We start from the raw sequence: 14,885 nt of genomic DNA, 5'->3' as shown, positions 1-14,885 counted from the left end.
AGTTTTTCCTGCAGTGTCACTTTGATTATGGCAGGGTCCTGTCTTTTCAACACTTAAGCATGTTGTGTCACCACATGATTAACATTTAAAGCTGCTTTAGCAGTGAAAAGTCAGTCTCACTTACATACTTTTCCCCCTTGTTGATCTTAATATGGGAAGTCACTATCCTCTAACTGGACAAATTTGTTTCAAAATGAGCTTGAAATGCACACGGGTCATAGCAACTGTATCAGTTCATATCATTCCCCCTCCTTCCTCTTTGTCCATCATGGCTAATACATCTGATGCACTTTAAAAGATCCTGGGAATAAGATAAGCTGGAAGAAGTCTCCAGTTATTTTGAAAGGGATCAGGGAGTCTGAAACATTGGGAGGGGTCACCTTGAATCTGTGTAAGTATGAGAAAGGCAGGCATGCCAGCCCAGATGGTCTTTCTTTCTACTCTTTATGCTATAAAAAGGGGCATTACTGTTGCTTGGATGGAAGGGTTTTTATGATCAAGAGCAGAAGAAAAGGATTTAGAGTTAATATACTGCTTGTGTGCTTAGCCATTTATATTTACAGTAATTGCTTCTGGAAAAAAAAAAGAGTCCTTCGCTTGCCAAGTGTAGGGAAAATAAAGGCTGACTAAATTAAGTCTGGGAACCAGTTTGATTAGAAGCTGAAACAAATCTCCTAGGACTCTAGAAACCCAGTTCATTTGTGGCATTCCTTCCATACTCTAATGGGCTCTGATGCTTGATACCGAATGATAAGAAATGCTTGTTTCTGAAAACAGCTGTTGTGGGTTTGGTAGTTTGGAACTGCTTTTGAGAGCTGAATGTAAACCATAAATATGTGGAAATGAAGGCAAGTCAGATTGTTCCTCCAGATAGGACTGGAGCCCACGGTCATTGTTTCAAAAATGCTTACAGAAAAATAATAGAATTACACCTTTCACTTTTGGAAAGAAAAGCAAGACCACCATTATTCCACTGAGACTGTAAAGGGTCTGTAATGTGTAATGTCGTGTGTGTGCTCTGGTACCACAGATCAGCATCCTGTATTTTCTGTTTTCTGAACTGTACCCTGGGCTGGTGCTGGTATTGCTTCAGAATCTGATTAAAAGAAAACCATTTCTGTTCTGCACTTGTGTTAACATAACTCAGGCCTTCAAATGCTTGAAAAATTATGGCCCTGCTTTCTAACTTTTCCATCTCTATCCAAGTGTGCAAGGGATGCTTGGCTCTTAGTGCCTTGCAGAGTTTGGAGCCCTTCACCTCTAGCAGTGTTCCAAGCGCAAACTTGAAAATTGGTTTCTTAAGGCATTTTGTGGGGCACAAGTTGGGAGCTAAGAGCAACAAAAGCATTTGGTCATGAGATGAGCTTGACTCCTGTTGTTTCCAGTCACCACAGTTAAATTAGGTCTGAACTCCTTGGGCCATCCCTAACGTAACCCGCAGGCTGAAGACTTCTGTGTGTCGCAATCCCAGAACAAACTCTGTGGTTTTGCACATTTTTAAAGAGAAAAATGATTTTTTTTTCTTTGTTCTTAATTGTAAAGATGGTATTTTTGAAAAGAAGTTCTGTGGTGACAAATATGTTTCACAGGTAGCTCTGTTTTGCAGGTAGCTCTTCAAAAATGACAAAATTAACAATAATTATCATTTTATATAATGTATAATTATCTATTATTTAAAGAATAAAGAGTGAATAGTGGAAGTAAAGATCATGTCATAACCTGCAGTATGAAGTGCTAGAGAAGAGCATTTTTTTTATGTGGCTGCATCTTTCATCATTCAGATATTGTGGGAAAATATTTCTAAAATACAGCATGGGCAGGCACTGAATTTCAAATTGATTTTCATGAAGCAGACAACACAACAATGAATTAACACTGACTTAATTTTTAAAACATTTAAACACCTGTTTTTTGGTATCAACTGATCGTAGTAGACACTTGTTAAATGAAATTTTTATTGGATTCTTTTTATGCATTTTGGCCTATTATATACCAGGACTGAACCATGTAAATTTAGTCCACACTTTGGAAAACAGGTTCTCACCCATTTTGATGTGCAATAGAATGATATTTGATAATTTTACAACCCTTGCAAAATGCAAATTTTTTCAGAGAAAAACATGTAAAGAATTGTGTGCATAAGGTGTGCAGTGGCAGTTTGCATACACAAATTTTGTGCAAATAGAAATGAAAAAACCCCATGTGGTGTAACCTGGAAGTGTAATGCATAGAAAATGTACGTGTAGTTGTGAAAAAACTCTATTTACAACCTGGCTTCCCTACCACAAATTCTATCTTCTACCTTAGCAACACAAAACTTTTACAAAAAAAAGGTGGAAATTGGAAGCTTTTGAATTATAAACATTTCCAAATCATTGAACATAAGCATATATTTATTAACTATATTCTGGAAGTCGATGGAATAAAAACTTGATGAGTTAGCAGGTTCAGATGAAGGTTATATGAAATTTACCAAACATTTTTGTGAAACAAATCTGGGGAGCAGATGGGAGCGATGGGGGAGGACGTAGCTGATATTTCAATAGATTTTTGCACATTTTCTGTGGTTTCTGTTTGGTTTGGTTGTGTGTTTTGTGGGATCGGCTCCACAGTCACTTGGACTCTCTGCCCAGAGCATTCTTGGGTGCACTTGATGATTTTATGGCTGTTGGTTAAGACCTGTAGGATATCCCACCTCTCTAATAATTTTTACAGGGTTCTGTGGATGCAATTTCAGTCTCGGGCTTAAGAAAAAAATTCATTTAACCCTGGAGACTGAGGAGGAAGGAAGGAGGCTGGGAAAAGGAAGGACAAGGAAGCATCGGAAAGATAGGCAAGAGAAAGTGAGGGAAAGCATCAGGTCTAGAGATGTGAATGAATGAGGAGAGTATAAACAGAGAAAAAAAATGCAGCCAGGCATTGTTTTTCTTTGCTTTAAATACCCCATAAGCAGAGCAGTCAACAGGCAGACAATTATAGCACCAGGCACATTAGGGTGCAGAACAAGCTTTGCTCTCCATGGTTTATGATATCCTCTGAACCCTCTGGAAGGATAAATGATATAACTTGATGTGACTCATACAGGAAAGCAGATTATCAGTGGTGTGCCATAATGCAAGTGAGAAAAAGACAAAATAGAGTCAAAGAGTGCTTACACTGTGTTACTTTTATCTTCTGATATTGTTTATCATATTGGTATTATCATTATTATTTGATAATGTTATCATATCACTTAATGACAGAATTTCCAGGCTTGGAGCCAGCATCCTAGACAAAACATCCTAATGCTTATGGCAGTTTCTTCCTTTGCTGGTTATTAAATTGTTTCTGTGAATGAAAATAATGATAACAACAAGGAGAAATGCACACCATGCAGGGACCAATTTCCTGCCACACCAGGAGTGATGCACACAACAGCCTCCTGCAGCTGGAATGATGCTCTGGGATGGAGGGAGCCTGAGTGAGGACCTGAGGAGTGTGGCTGGAGTGACCTCTGGAATTGTGCTGTTGGTACTGAGGCCACAGATGCTGATTTAGTCCTTCAGGCTCCAACATCTTCCTGTGCACTGAAAAATGAAAATGCAGGAAAATAGGTCTGGCAGGGCTGGGAGTTGTTCAGGCTGAGGTTTCAGTATGGATTTTCTGTGGGGATATCAGTTTCATGGGAAAGTTAAGACCTTCCCTTCTGTATCTGCATTTTGCTGTCTTTTCTCTTCCTGTGTTTTTATTTATTAAGTTATGCTAAAGGGCACCAGAGCAGACACTTGATGAAAATGGAGTGCCCTGTTTTTTCCAAAAAAATAATAATAATTAAAAAAAAAATCTATCATCTGCAGTTTTATGGAGAGCCTTGGTTTATGTCTCATATTTTTCTAAACCCCTTTTGTTAATCCTTTTGTAGGCAGACTTGACATTTCCAAGAATTAGCTAATGATATGCCAGTAAAAATGTCCCTTGGAAAAGAGAGATACAAGGAACTTTTCTACTGAGGGTTGCATTTGATCATATTTTTTCCATTAGATCATGCTTCTGTGGAGTTCTTAGCCTCTCATTGGAAGATCCTGCTGGATCTTGAACCTCAGTGAGTGTCCCTTACATTCATTAATAACTTATATTGGAAGCAAAGGGCTTCTGAACTTTTCAGCTGTAATTCAACAGCATTATTCTTAGGCAGGAGGGTGAAAATTTGTTTACTGAAAGGAAAATATTTGTTCTGGCCAGAATGCAATTTTTTGCCACTAGTACTGATGCCTTTTAGATCAAATTTTTGTAGTAACCTAGGTAGCCTGTGATTACAAACACAGGTGAATTCAATGAAAACTCAGTCTGGTCTCATTCCTTTTGGTGTCAATCCAGAGTATTTTACTGAAATCTATTGCCATCTGACTAAACTTTGTTTCCAGGGGCTGCCAGTGTACACAGCATTTGGTGTTATCAGGTATATTTAGATTTCCTCGTTATCATAGAAAGCACGAAAAAGTAGCCAATCCACTTTATAAGTAACCAGGTGACATAGACTCACATTACTGATGTGACACTTATCTGGTCTAGCAATTATGACTAATGGCAGCAGCAGCAGTGGCAGCAGCATCAGCAGCAGCAGCAGCAACAACAACAACAACAACAAAACCACCACCACCACCAATAATAATAATAATAATGCAAAGGAAGGAAGGAAGGGAGAATTTCTGTTCCTTTTGTGCCCTCAGACTGAGTCCAAGAGGTTAAACAGCCTCTCTAGCAATTCCGATACAAAGTTTCACCTCTCTTTTGGGTGTCCCAGAATTTCCAGTTTTGATTCCCTACACTGAGGCATTGGAAATGGAAATCAGATACTTAAACTTGCTGGAATAAACTTGCTGTGGAGGCTCTGAGCATGCTGCACTGACAGTGTCAAACACTCTAATGCAGATGCTCTGAGCTCAGTGGTAGGTGCCTGGATTTAGCAGCTAAGCCTCAGGGTTCTGGTTTACACTTTTGGATCCGGCCTGTGCTTTTCCATGTCAGAAATTATTTAAACAGCTATTAGGCCTTCAACAAATTGCAGTGGAAAGATCAACAGGGCATGGAGAAGCTCTGTTTACAAGGTGCCAGTGACCACTTGCATAACAAACCTGTCAATGATTTGTGAAGTGTGCAGACACGGTACCACAGAAAGTCTCACTCAAAACAATTGGTTACTCATTGCTGCATGGTTTCAGTGATCTTCTCATCTTCCTGGATATGCTGGACAGCAGGAAGGCCCTGCCCATCTCTTTAGCACCTGATGATCCTTGGACAACTTTGCTGCCCTCTCTGTAAACGAATGTCAGCTTTCCTACAGAAGTATAGGGCTGCCTACTGAAGTACAATGCCTGTTTTATTTCAATGTTCTCTGGGAAACAGTTTAGAGAGCATCCATATCAAACAATTCCTGCTCTGCAGTGTTTGTACCTCGAAGAGTTAGGTCAAGGGTTTTGGATCAAAGCCTAGCTGAGGCTGCATACATCATGAGGCCCAGAGAGAGAAGCATTGAATTTCTTGCTTAAAACTGGCTGTTCAATGCAAATGCATCATCCTTTGTGCTATGTAAAATCCAAGCTGAGCGTTCTGTATTTTCTTCAGGCAGCAAACTGTTGAACAGATTCCACTTCATTTCAAGGTCTTTCGATCAGGTTCTTGATGAATTCATTAAGCTATATATTCATTATAGGTGCTGAAAGGTGTATAACCTTTCTGGAAAGGAAGTGGTCTGCTCCATAAATAAATCTAGTGTTGTAAATTAAAGATGTGCTAGAATGAAATACCTGGATCCAACAGTGCTGAAACATGAGCAAGGCAATTGTAATGGAGGCTTTGGGAAGGAGGCTGCTCACAGTGGAGTGGACGAACCTTGTGAAGTGCCCTGACAGTCTGAAACTTCAGGCTGTGCTGGATCAGGGGAGGAAGAACATTCCTTCCCAGATTTTCTCTCAGTTGAAGCTTGATCATGGTATTGTTGTTAAATTTGTTGGCAGAGGAAATTTTCCGTTGCTGCACTTGCTATAGCAGTTGCATGCCAATGGAAAATGTTTTATAGCCGTGGCAGTGTTAGAGGTCTTGGTGGTTTTCCTTAATGATTGGACACAGTCCAGTCACAAATATGTTAGGATACAAATGTAATCTGTGTTTGTGGAAAAACAAACATCCCAGCTAAGACCTGAGCAAAGACGTCCACAGTACTGGCTGTGGCCAGGTCAAGTACAGAGAAATAAATATTGACCTCATATGAAAGCTGTAGTGCATTAAATCTGTAGCTATTTTACATTGGAATACCAATTCATGATACGACCAACTCAAATCTATTAAATGCTACCATAATTCTTTTTAAGTTGGGTCTCTCCCTCCCCACTCTTTCCCAATAATTCCATTTTGATCTCGTGGAAAAGATTCTGCCCTGGATGAAGCTCTCAGGAGCACTGCAAAGATACTGTGGACAAAGGGGCTGTAGCCAGTCACTTACCAGACACAATGTATTTTATGATTTAATGCAGAGTGAAAATAAGAGCCACATTTTTAGATTTTAGTATGACAGGTCATGTGGCACCCACAAATCATGCTGCTGTCATCAGGGTCTTAAAAAAACATATTTTTTGGAGATAAAGTAGACTGATGCAGTTAAACAAAGCACATTACAGGAGAAGGACAGGCCAATCTACAGAAGGGAATTTAGTGTACTGCCTATTAGTACCTTTTAAAATCCCTCTTCTGTGCTTCAAATATTAGATAGCAAGCTGAAAAAAAAAAGTAGTTTTCTTGCAAGAATATATTGCTTCCTTCAACATAAATATCAGTGTTTTAAAATGCAAGTTTCAGTGCATGAATTGTACTCTTATTGTGCTGCAAGCAAATGCTTCATGCTATTGAAAGAGTTTTCCTTAATAAAATGCAGAGGCTAGAATGTTAAATCTTTTGAAGTTGCTGCTAAACATGTAATATTTAGCTTGAGAAGCAATAGTGAGGAAATGAACATGATAAGCGCTCATTCAGTAACAGCCCTAAATTGATTATTTCCTTCCTTATGTAAACTTATCAGTCAGCCCTTTGGGCTCACTTCCGAATACCAGCTCAGCACAAGAGTCTTATCACAAGGAAATGGAATGTAAAAGCCCAGACAATTTTGATAAGGCACGTACTTTGGTTATGATCCTATCTCTCCCCTCCTCCCTTTGAAATAATTCATCTGCACTAAAAGGGGAGATGCCCTCCCTGTAACTTTGGTGTAGGTAAAAGTTGATGTTGTTATAGTCAGAATAAACCCTGGTTATTTATCCTGCTGGTTTCTCAGAATATTCTCAGGCAAAGAGACTAGAAGATATATTGAAAATTGTAAGCAGCTTTGGAGTGGAGTGGCGTAGTGGTCTGGATAGATGATATCTGAGTTTTTAGAGACTCTTATGAGTTTTGGACATAATCTAGAGATTCTCAGTAGAGTGAATACTGTAGGAAACTTAAGACTCTCATTATTTATTTGCCACCTTTACCCCACCCATGCTGCTATGGGTCTGACACCTCCTTGTGATGGCAGAAGCCAGACCGAATAAAGATCCAACAGCTCACAGTGCAAAAGCCAAAGATGCAAACTTTAAAAAACCCTACTACATAAACACCAAACCACACACTCAAACACACATAAGGCAAAAGAAAACTGACAGGCAAGCTCTACCCACCAGCCACCACAGTCTAAAACTTCACGGTTTTACCGGCCAAAAAACCAGCAGAACAGCCCCAAATACAAATTTAACTTCATTCATTTGTCCCAGTAAAGTAATAATTTAAAGGGGTATGTAACAAGTTTTGTGGTTCATCGCATACCAGGACAGCAAAGCCTGATAAAAGCACTCAAATGACAGTACTGTTTTTGTTTGAGATGTGATGACATGCTCCTTAAGCAAATGTTATAGGCAGCAAATCCATGACCCAGTAAAATACACTCCAGACCATCAAAGTAGGTCTACAGCTTGATGAAATCCACTCATCTCCAGCAAGAATGACCTAAAACTCTTCAGAGGGAAAAAAAAAGTGTGGAGGAATTCAGAAAGAATGTTTTTTAAGCAAACAGTGACATACCAAAGTTCAGTGTAACTTTTTCAGTGAAACCTAAAACTAAGCTAAACTTACCTGATTTATGTTTTTCCACAGAAACTCAAATCTTGAGTAGTTTTATGCAAATTATGGAAAAGTCATGACTGAGGCTGGACTAACAAATAATTTTGATTGGCTGCTTAGCTAAACGCCCTCTCAGGAATACTTATCATCCAAACAACATCTCATCATTGTAAATCAACAGGGGTCTTAGTCCTGGCAGTGTTGAAGTGCATGGCAAAGACACCATTGATTTTAATAGGATTAGGATTTCTCCAGAATTTTCATGATGCTTTGCACGAGAAAGCCCTTAGACTTTTTCACAAGATATCCTAAGTGCTTTATATTGAAAAAAATGTTGCAATGACAAGTATATTTGGTGAAGCAGTGGCAAAAATAAGACTGAAAAAAGTCATGGAGCAAATCCAGAATGTTCTTACAGGCACATGAGCACCCAGAGGAAAGGAAGGCTTTCTGATGGAAGGTGTGGGATCAGAGTAGATTAATCTATGAACTTGATTAACTCTGTGCTTTCTATGCCATACCAATACCACCACACGTGCAACAGACTGTACTTACCAGAGAGAAAATCTTGTTAACATTTTTGGAGAAAGAAAATCAGAATTAGCAGGGATGAACAAAACCGATACATTTGCACAGTGAATGCTAAGTAGCAAAATAAAAGAGGGTGTAACTGCATTGCCTGTCATTTATTTCTTTGGGCCTACAGCAGCAAAGTCCTCAGGGGAAGAAATTACAGTAGGAGATATTATCTTTTTTTACTGCTGTATTTCCCATCTTAAATTAATAGTGCGTAGGATTTTGATTATAATTGATATAATTATTCATGAGCGTGTTTTGTTTTACAAGCGAGTAAAGAGCACTTTGCTGCTCCATGAAGCCTGGCTTGTTTTATGGAGTTTAAATTAGGGCCTCAAGATATTAGTGAGGTGGACGAATACCATTGCTGAAATTCTCAATGCAACCACCAAACTGGTGCTCAGAGCAGAGAGCGAATGGAAGGGCTTGGATTTTCCACCCATTTCTGCATGGCTGAGCCTCCTCAGGCTGGGTTCTGCCACCCTCACTGAATGGAGCACTATACTGTGAGAAGAGGTGCGTTGGAAAAATGTTGTGGTCTGCTTAAAGGTGGCAGAGTTGGTTATTTTTTTAGGTCAAATAGACTCAAGTACTTGGAGACCGGGGGAGCTTATGTAATGCACTGGCATGGTATGAAGGAGCTATGTACAGGAGGAGAGGCACAGATGGAATAACTGCACACTCTCTGAGCAGATGTCTGATGACATTTCATGGTGATCTAGTGAATTGTGTGGCCAGAGGCTTTCTAACAAAAATATCTGCAGAGTCCCAGTGAAAACAAGCCCCACACAATTCTCAAAAAAACCCATAAAACCAGACCAAAACAGAAAATTAAAAAGATTTTCATATATTGTGCTTAATAGTCATGAGGTTTAGGAAACACATGTTGATCACCTATTACCCAGGCCAGTTTCAGGCTCCTGTACTACTTTGAAAGAGTTTGGGCTCAATTCAGGTCTCAGTATTTTAGAAGAAAAACCAGTATATTTTATTGTCTTGAAACTTGCAGGAGCTGTTTTAGGGAGCTCAGCTAGTCTGTTTGGCTTAAGTAGAAAGACATACAGTCAGGATGGTTTAATAACTAACAATAAATATGTTTCCTTCTTTGCTAAAAGTGATTGTGGCCTATTTTGCCTGTGTGCTTCACATGGCAGCATCAGGCTGTGGAAGCAAATTGTTATCACATCCTGGCTCCTTCTTCTCAGTGTTGGCAAGTGACTGGAAGGAAGGATGGTTGCCAGATCAGATGCAGGTTGTCCTGCCTTCCTGAGAAGCAGCTGTTTGCAGGCAGCCTGGGGGAGTTTAGCCCTTGGCTTTGTTTCCGTGGGCATGTCATACAGGTGAGACAATTGAAATCTGAATCACTGCCTGTTTAAATGGTAAAAATAGCCTGGTGAAGACCAGATCCGTGTCCATTTCAAGTGGCATAATGTGATCAGCCCAAAGATAGGATCTACAGTGGTAGTAAATTCACTTCTGGCACAATAGGCTTTTTCAATTTGGTTTTCTTCATGACCCCACGAGTGACATACAGAAAACATTTCATGCCAATCTATGAAGCTGCTATATTTTAAATGTATGTTAAATTCTCCACTTTACAGAAGCTGTACCATGGAGCAGACTCCTTACCTCTTTTGGTGAGTTAATCTCATGATTTAGCATTACAACAAAGCCTGAAGGAGCTCCCTCCCCTTCCACTTCCTTTTCTTTTGTAGTGGATCAGTTATTCACAGGACGCTCTTTGTTTCTGGAGCCATGTCTTTGTTTTGCCAAACTTCGTTCCACGCCTGTGTCTAGTAGAGACCTGTTCCAAGATGTGTTCCACCGGCTGGGAACCGGCACAGGCAGCAGAAATGCTTTTCTTGCAAAACAGTCTCTGCAAGCATTTTATCTGCTCCCCGCCCTAAAGAGGAAAGAATTTGTTGAAAACAAGTAGATCTGTATGCATTCCCCTTGGGAAATTCTCCTTTAAAACCCACATTAAAAAAGTGTTATACAGCTAAATATGTAAAGAGATTTCTCAGAGACCCTCTGTCACAATCTGTAACACTTCAGTGCTTCTCATCTGTGCCACCATGGGAATACATTAATAAAGGAGCATGGCTTCTTCTGCTTTTAATGGTTCCAAAATACTGAGTCAGTTCTGTGAGGTACGTTTTGCTTAATTACCTCTGGTATAAGAGTTTCCATTCCTTTGGGCGCTGGATTCTCTGCTAGTGGTGGAAACTGCATCTTCCTCTTCATAACCAATAATCTCAATCACTGCAATCTACACTCTGTATATTTATTTTGTGGGGTGTCATGGACTCCTGAGATTTGCATATCCAAAGGTCCTGAAGCAGACCTATGGATATCCCCAGAGTCTGCATGGCCCTGTGCAAATTTCAAGAGGAAAACAATAACAGGAAGGCAAGGAATATTAGAAATGTTTTATAAAGTTGGAAACAAGGCCCACCAAGCCTCGGATCCATTCTTTGTGGATGAAATGGAAGAAAATGTTTCAAAGGAACTGACTGTGCAGATGGTGTGATTCAGGCCCATAGAGGAATTTGTTCAGTATGAAATCTTTTGCAGAAGACAGATTTTCATTGAAGGCTGAGACATGATTTTGTCTAAGATAAAAAAAAAAAAAAAATTAAAGATTTAAAAAAAAAGCTGAGTAGCCCCTGTGTCTTATCCTTATGCACCTGTCCTGGTGCCTTGTAGATGGTTTCTGCATCACGTCTGTTCTACAGAAAGTGAACATGCTTTTTAATTGCCTGTGGGCTTGCTGAGGAATCGGTTTGTTAGGGTTACTGCAAATAAAGGAAGATCTCAGTAGACAGTTATTTCTTTGTCTAAAAGAGGTCATTAAATTTGGTGATGGAAGCTGTCAATGTATAAAAATACACAAGTGAATAGGACGTGAGAACAAACACTGACAAGTGCAGTATAGAGCCGGTGCTCTTGACAAGACACGGGATTGAACTGAACAAATGGCTCATAAAGCTCCTTTAGCAGGAGGACAGTAAAATCCTTCCTCTAAGGTGATTTAGTGTTTTAGTAAGCATTTATATGGAGACAGGGGTCTACCCTTGTGGATGGGGGTGCTTGCTTTTGCCAGGCACTGCAGACAGCGCTGCAATATAACTTTAGTTTATTATGGCACTAAAACTATTAAACTGTGACTGTCTTTTTTCACTTGAAGTGAGGTTTGTCCCTAACCAAAAGGGGACAGCCATTATTTTCCCATGCTAACTATTGTTTTTGATGGGCAGCCATCTCATGTCTTTTAAAAAAGCAAGAGCTCACTTTGTGCTAAGTGGCTGCAAGGGAAAATATAGAGTTAACTACAGAGGTTGATCAGTAACTCACAAATACAGTAGCTCCACTTAGCATACAAAAAAGTTAAAACACTTACTCCATTCTCTGTCTTATTGATTAGCATTATCCAGATAAAAATTAGTGATGTCCGCTTCCCTGGGGGACAAGAGCTGTGGTGTTTGTAGAGAGAGCCCAGGTCAGGAGCCCTCCCATGAAGATGAGGATCTGAACGATGCCCTAGGTAGCAGAGAGCTATGGTGGCTCGCTCCTAGGAGACAGTCACCTCTGTGGGTGGGTGTGGGAGCTGGATATGTGGAAACCCCAGGTCCCTTGGAGTCAAGTTTCCATTCAGGTGAGTGACCATGCTGGACTGGGATGGGGAGCTGTCTCAGCTAAAGGCCACCATCCCTCTGTCTGATGTGCTGGTCTGCTTGTGTCCATCGCTGATGTGTCACCGCTTCTCGTGGTAAAAGACTGCTCCTGCCAGCTGTGTCCCTACCCTTCAAGTCCCCACCATGGCATGGGGCTCCTACAAAACCCCTGGTGGGCCCACAGTGCTGGGTTCACTCCTTTATTCCAGTTTGGATGCTTATTCTGGGGAGATGCACAGGAACTCTCATTGCAGCTTGCAAAAGTTTTTCAGAGTCACTCTGAGGTCACAGAGTCCTCTGAATCACTGAGGTCACTTAGACATAACCTAAGTGTCTTTGAGAGTCCTTTGAAAATTGCTGCCAGTATTTTCTCTGACCGGGTCATCATCTGCTTACTGAGAAACAGGAGGTTTTGTAATACACATTTGCTGTCAAACTGAATGGTTGCAGCATGGGAGTCCTCATTTGGGCTGGAAGCTCATCTTTAAATTCATGAGATGGATTAGGAAAAAAAAATTCTAAGAACACTGAAAAATCAACACTTTCAAACCCAGATTCCTGACAGTGTTTGAACCTCGTGGAAGCTTTAGGTCAATTATTTATTGATTGTATTCAACTGTTTCTTCAGAGAGAGTATTTGGATGAAATAAGCGTTGCCTTCCCACAGCAATCTTTGTGTTGATTAAGAAGGCATGTGCACTCTGTTACAAACAACTTCTGTTACAGGAGCTCTCGTACACCTGCTGTGTTGAAAAGAAAAGAAAATAATATAGGCAGCCATCACAGGCAAGCACCAGTCCTAAATCAAGGCCAGGGGCTGTGGATCTGGTCCAGGGTGACAGAAATCTGGTGCTGTGCAGAGCCCAACCCAAAGCAGGAGCCTGTCAGTGCTGCTCTCCTCAGACACGGCGATGCCTCAGCAGAGCAGCCCCCTCATTCCCTAGGAAGCCTCAGCAAAAACCTGAACATTTCAGTTTAGTCCAGGAACACCAAGAACTCACAGAGTAGAACACACATCTGTTCCATATGGACACCAGTCATGAGCTTTAAGCTGTCTTAGAGACGTTTTCTAGATCTGTTTTTTCACCTTTTGCTCTATGACAAATCCCAGTAAATGCATATTAGCAGATTGTTTTTATTATCCACAAATCCCACAACACCGAGTATGTTTTCCACTATATCTCTCTCACTCCAAGACAGAAAAAACCAAAAGTTATAAACATTGACATGTATCCAAGTCAGAAACCACAGTTTATGTCATGCTTGTTATTATTCAGGTTGACCAGTCTGCCCTGGCATATTTTCACTTTAAACCCATACCTAAGCTTAACTCCAGTGGGATGGTTCTGTTAAGATCAGACCTTTAAAACTTCAAGCCCTTATGGTCTTTCTGAAGACGCTGTTCTGGGGCTTTGAGCCATTTCTGCCTAACTGAGCGTCATTAAAAATACTTAAAATTTTATTAACCCACTGATTGTATTTAATACCTAGCAAAGCAAAACTACAAAATTGGAGCAGCAGCCAGCAGGTATGTCAGGAAAACACGGCAGGCTTGCACAGAATGCTCTGCTTCTTAAGTGGATGAGACAGACAATTATTTACTACATTTTGAGAGCACCTGGCACTCAGTCTCTTGGCTATCAGGACAACTCAAGGGAAGATGGTGTTTATCACAGTGCCCTGTTAAGTGGGTTTAAGTACAACAGAAATAAACAAAACAGCCTCTGGAAAAGTTTCAGGACTTTCAAGCTGGTGAGTGCTCTGGTGTTGCAGACAGCTCAGGCCATTTATTAGGAGCCAAATAGCACAAATGACAATATGCACTTCTGTGTTTGTTGGTTTCTTCCTTCTTTTTTTTTTTTCGCTGTAAAGAAGGGAGATTTTATACAGATATAATAACCCTATTACTTAAAAATAATCTCCTGTCTGCCACTCTGAGAGACCCTACATTTTCTTTCAAATTTTTTTCAAATTCTTTCCTTTGCTCTGGTCCTCTTAAGGAGCCTCTCCTTTGCTGCTCTGCTTCTCTTATGTGACACGAAGGAGACAGTTCTGCTTTCCTGTGAATGTGCTAAGCCATTTAAATTTTCACTAACCACTGCAATATGTGCTGCCTGCTTTTCTGGAGTGCTATGTTGGTAGATGATCTAAAATGGATGGATTGCATGCTACAGATTCCAGGATGTAATTATCTTACAATCCTACATCTTGGTCACAAATGTTGCAAGATTTGCTTATTGGCTGTTTTCTGCAACCAGATGTTGAATTCCTAAGTCACAGAATGGGCCTCCCCTTACTTCTAGCCAAATATCACTTCCTCATTTCAAACGAATCATGTCAAATCATTTCTGAGTTCAGCGCGTTACCCAATTTCCCAGGCCCAGGAAGTTCAAGAAATTCAAGATGGAAATCCAGGACTTTGTTTTCAGATCTAGAAGCTTTGGCTGATATGAATATCAATACTATAAAAAAGAAAAAAAGTCAGCATTTTCACCTTATCATGGCCTA

At 40.3% G+C, this 14,885-nt stretch overlaps 1 long non-coding RNA gene across 1 annotated transcript in view; it reads left to right on the top strand.

Annotated features, from left to right (window-relative positions):
• Positions 1–10,530, top strand: part of LOC121674326 — an 81,608-nt gene extending 71,078 nt beyond the window's left edge. Inside the window, exon 3 of the long non-coding RNA XR_006019552.1 lies at positions 10,305–10,530. This is a non-coding gene — a long non-coding RNA (uncharacterized LOC121674326). The remainder of the gene's footprint in view (positions 1–10,304) is intronic.
• Positions 10,531–14,885: the final 4,355 nt, after the last annotated feature.

This window comes from Corvus kubaryi, unplaced genomic scaffold, assembly GCF_017639235.1.
Source record: "Corvus kubaryi isolate FWS band 111438036 unplaced genomic scaffold, C.kubaryi_AGA036_p1.0 67, whole genome shotgun sequence".
NCBI classification, from domain to species: Eukaryota; Metazoa; Chordata; class Aves; order Passeriformes; family Corvidae; genus Corvus; species Corvus kubaryi.
This window is presented reverse-complemented; position numbering and strand designations above follow the sequence as displayed.